Source organism: Candoia aspera, chromosome 1, assembly GCF_035149785.1.
Source record: "Candoia aspera isolate rCanAsp1 chromosome 1, rCanAsp1.hap2, whole genome shotgun sequence".
NCBI lineage: Eukaryota > Metazoa > Chordata > Lepidosauria > Squamata > Boidae > Candoia > Candoia aspera.
In genome coordinates, this window is record NC_086153.1 from 192,865,271 (window position 1) to 192,870,701 (window position 5,431).

Genomic DNA, 5,431 nt, shown 5'->3' on the forward strand with positions numbered 1-5,431 from the left:
GTTGCCCTTCCGCTCGTTCCGCGCTGAAGAGACGGTAGCGACGTTCGCACTTTTCAAAACGCATGCGCAGTTATCTCAGAATTACCCCCCCACGTCACTGACCTTCGCTTAGAAATTGGGAGTGCCTTGGAATAGGTCCGACCAACTCGTTCTCTCAGCTAGTCTTATTCCGAGACAGTTTCCAGCGCGAGGGCTCTTCGTTTTTCCTACTTCTCGTTCTGCTTCTCTAGCGCTGTACTTGCACCTGGTTGTACTGTAACGGTTGGGTGGCTTAGAAATACTGTTACATAAATTGCAAAAATAAATAATTCTATGTATGTGCATGCATATACACTTATGTGCACACGCACTGGTCCCGGTTACTTCTGGCTACTGTTACTTAACAGTTGCTCAGGAGGCACTTTGCTTCACAAGCGGATTCTGCCTCAGCTCTTCATCCTGGAGGAGAAGCTTATTTAGCCCCAACCTGTTCGGCTAGAATGCACAGAATCCCTTTCTGAAACAAACCAATCATAGTGTTTCTGGTACAAGCCATGACTCAGGGAGGAGTTGAGTTTTTTGAAGTGTTAGACAGTTGCTGCCATCTATTGCTCACCTCCAACATAGTTGTCTTCCTGCCTTCAGATGGCATCACAAATTGGCTTTTTCCTGTTCTTTGGCAGCATGATGCTTTTACCTTCTTTAATGAGACATCAACTGGTGAAGGGTTGTTGCTCTGGGCATTGCCCTTGATAAGGTTCAGTAGTGCCCTCCTCCATCACTAAGTAGAGTTCTTGGAACCGTTGAGCCATATTTTAGTGGCCAATACCACTGCATGTGTGAAGAGTAAAATATATATTCCACCAGGTGCTGGCTGTGGTAACTTCTGCAGGTGCCCAATTGTGGGTGCTGAGATCCAGAGTTTCTCAGAGTATGTCAGCAATGATGGAGTTTGATTAACCTTTAAGAACTCCAAGCAGCTAACGACAATCTTGCAAAGTAGAAGTGTGAACCAAAAAGAAACTTGCACATTAAGCATAATTACGTTCAGAAAAGAATTCAGTCTTCACATAGTAGTTAGATGGAAAAAAGAAGGTAGCTTACATTTATTCAGTAGATCTGGATACAAGTATATTCATAGTAGAAAGCACTTATTCATCACTGTTCTTCGTAGACACATTTCTATGTGGAATAGAAATGTCTGCGTGTAAGCTAGATAAAGGGAGGACAACAGCTGCATTTTGTAGCTCCTCCTGCTTGCAGGTGTGCCCAAGAGATAAAAATGGAGATTGTTAATTCCCAAACCCAAGAGGGAGGAGGAAGTGGAAATCAGGTGACCCATGTGACATCCCACAAGCACAATAGAGATGTGTTTACTAGAAAGACCCCCTTATGCTTATGAGACAATGCTGAGTTGACCCCTGATCATTCCAACAAGCAATCCATAGTCACCCAACTTCAAGGCTAAGAAGCATATGGGGAAAAGTCTGATAAACTATGCAAGGGTGGGAGAAAGAAGTGCTGGAATTAAACTTTCATGTTCATGGAAAACAAACCAATTGCTTTAGTGGCTTCTTTTTACTATGTAATAAAGATTTTTATTTAACTATGCCATATGTTGGAGAGCCTTAAACTGAGTATGAACCTAGAACTTAGTCAAGTCATGCCAAGTCAAATGTCTGAGAAATTCTGCCAAAGTCTTGTTAGTGAGCCTATCATTTTGTTAGTCCTTATCTTACTTCCACTACTACAGGAGAGCCATCACACATGACTTGAGGATCAGAATAATGGCTACCAACTCCATGGGAACTCTATTATTAACCATTGATCAAGTTGTCAGCACCAATATTAGACTCAGGAAGCTGCCAAGGTGGACCAACTAGCTCAGACTGTGAATCAATTAGCCCAGTAGATCAGGCAAAATCAACTAACTCCATAAGAGGTGAATCCCCAAGTATGGGAGTACAAGCTTATCCTGCCTCTGCTACCAGAGCAGTTGCCACTGTCACCTCTGCAGCCCTCTTGATGTCAAATGTCTGCTTCCTTGCCAAACAAATAAATATAAGAATCTCAGCAAATTTACAACTTTTGTTCCTTATTGGAGTGAAAATCTCTTGTCCCAAACTGCCCCCCATGTAACTGAACGGTGTAATATCCTTGTTGTGATTACAGTATGAATACATAAATTTGCAGAGGTAACTGTCAACCATCAATTGGTAACCCCAACACATTTGGTGGGAAAAGGAGCATAATGGCAGGTTGGGGCAAGGAAAGGTGGGTAAAAACAATCAGACCATCTCTGCTTCTCCAAATACCAAGGCATTGCCCTCCATCTCAGGTTCGGTAGACAGCTCAGGTTGTGTGTGTGTGTGTGTGTGGTTTGTGTGGTAAACGGATGTGTCATAGAAGCCAGAGTGAATGAAGATTGTCTTTAGCTTCCTATAACCAGTCAGTGCCTGATTTCAATGAATCAGATATTCCATTCTGCTTCTTCTGCACCTCGGACCCAGACTACATTCTACCCTGAAACTTTCCTCTTTGCCAGCTGGAGGAAGAGGTGGTTCAGATGAGCATACAGAGCACAGAAGTCATTCAAGAACCAGAACAGAGAGGTGAATACCTGAGTGCATTTTCATTTAAAGTTGGAAATGAAAAGGGACTGGGTTAATCCAAGCCATTGTGGGGAAGAGAGCAATAAACGTTGAACACTTCGTTTTGGAAGGATGAATGGAGAGCAAAAACAGTAGGGCCTTTTTGATGGTGACCATCAGCCATACATTTGTAAGCAGCTTTGGCAAGATCTAGCTGTTTCTTGAAAAGTCATTGTGTCACCAGAAGTTCAGAGAGACCAAAGGATGTAACAGTCTGGCTGGTTTAATTGTTAAAGTCTTAGGACATTAGCAAATGTGACAAGGAGAGATGTAGGATTTCACGTTTCTGAAATCTGCTCTGATGAAAGGCCACCAAAAATGTTGCAGCAAAAGGTACATTGTTTGAAAAATTCCAAAATGCCCAACAATTTTTATTTATTTATTTATTTAATAAATTTATTCACCACCCATCTCTCCCCTATGGGGGGACTCTGGGCGGCTTACAATAAAACAGGATTAAAATATAAAACCATTACAGTACAAAATACAATAAAAATATAAATATAATAAAATCTACATAGCGAAAAGATCTTAATCAGTCCTTGAGTGTAGTAGGCCCCTCAGAATCACTTCATGGTGCTAGCCATCCCCAGGTGTAATTATTCCCCCTCCCGTTCCAAGCCTGCCTACAAAACCAGGTCTTTAATCTTTTGCGGAAGTCCAGGAGCAAGGGGGCTTCTCTCACCTCGGGGGGAAGGATGTTCCAAAGGGTGGGAGCTACTGCAGAGAAGGCACGCTTCTGAGACCCCGCTAGGTGGAATTCTTTTACAGATGGGGTCTGTAACATGCCATCCTGCATGACCGGATGGTGTGGGTCGATGTAATAAGAGATGAGACAGTCCCTCAGATATCCTGGTCCCATGCCATGTAGGGCTTTAAAGGTGATGACCAACACCTTGAATTGGACCCGGAAGCAAACTGGGACCCAATGGAGCTCACACAACAGAGGTGTGATGTGTGCAAATCTTGGAGCGCCCAAGATTGTCCATGTGACCGCATTCTGGACCAGCTGTAGCTTCTGGATATTCTTCAAGGGTAGCCCCATGTAGTCTACAGTAATCTATATGGGAATGACCAGGGCATGAGTGACTGTTTGGTGGGCCTCTCGGTCCAGGAAAGGGCGTAACAGGCGCACCACACGAAGTTGCGCAAAGGCCCTCCTGGCCACAACTGCCACCTGCTCTTCGAGCAGGAGTCGTGAGTCCAAGAGGGCCCCCAAGTTATGCACCGGGTCTGTCTGGGGCAGTGCAACCCCATCCAGCACTAAAGATGACACAAGGTGCCATTAATCCACAGCCACTCTGTCTTACTAGGGTTCAGTCGAAGCCTGTTGTTCCCCATCCAGGCCCCCACAGCCCCCAGACAGTAGGAAAGGGTGGTCGTGGAGTCACTTACTTCACCCGGGATGGAGATATACAATTGAGTATCATCAGCATACTGATGATACCTCATCCCATGATGACTAATGATCTCACCCAGCGGTTTCATGTAGATGTTAAAAAGGAGAGGGGAGAGTACTGATCCCTACAGCACCCCACAAAGAAGGGGCCGTGGGGCCGATCTCTCCTCCCCTATCAACACCAACTGGGACCGGCCCTGGAGAAAGGAGGTGAACCAGCGCAAGACTACGCCACCCACCCCCAACTCCCTGAGCTGACCCAAAAGGATACCATGGTCGATGATATTGAAAGCTGCTGAGAGGTCAAGAAGACCCAGGATGGATGCGCTCCCTCCATCCTGCTCCCACCAGAGATCATCCCTAAGTGCGACCAATGCCATTTCCATCCCATAACCGGGCCTGAAACTTGACTGAAAGGGGTCTAGATAATCTGTTTCATCCAGGATCCTCTGGAGCTGCAACGCCACCACTTTCTCAACCACTTTCCCCAAAAAGGGGAGGTGGGAGACTGGGCGAAAATTGTCCAGTATGCTGGGGTTCAGCGATGGTTTCTTGAGGAGGGGGTGCACCAGCGCTTCTTTGAAGGCTGCCAGAAATACCCCCTCTCTCAAGAATGCATTTACCATCGCCTGGACTCAACCACATGTCCCCTCCCAAGCTCCCTTCACCAGCCAGGAGGGGCATGGATCTAATTGGCAAGTGGTGGTGTTTACAGTCCAGAGGATCCTGTCCACTTCCTCGGGCCGAACAAGATCAAACTGTTCCCAGATAACGGGGTAAGAACATTCCTCGGGCATCTCTCCAGATACTGCCTCACACTCAGAGTCCAACTTGGAGCAAATCTGAGTGATTTTATCCTGCAGATGCCTAGAAAACTCCTCAGCTTGGCCCTGAAGATGGATCTCTAAGTCCCCTTTCCCCAAGAGGGATTGGGTAATCTTAAACAGGGCCACCAGGCGGCATTCTGCGGATGCAATAAGAGTGGAGAAATACTGGCATTTTGCCGCTCTTACTGCCACAAGGTAGGCCTTAATAGCAGCTCTAGCTTGTGTTCAGTCAGATTTGGTCTTTGTCTTCCTCCAGCGGTGCTCTAGGCATCTCTTAATCCTCTTCAGAACCCTCAGCTCCTCCGTGAACCACGGGGAGTGTCGGGTTCGATGGGATAAGAGAGGCTGCACAGGCGCAATCCTGTCCAAGGCCCCGGCCGCCTCCCTATTCCAGGCAGCAGCCAGGGCCTCTGCTGGACCGTGCAGCAGATCCCCGGGTATAACTCCCAGCTCCCTCTGAAACCCTACTGGGTCCATTAGTCGCCGGGGGTGGACCCATCAAATAGGTCCTGCCTCCCTGCGGAGGGGGGCGGCATAGGATAATCTCAGGCTCACCAGGGCGTGATCTGACCGTG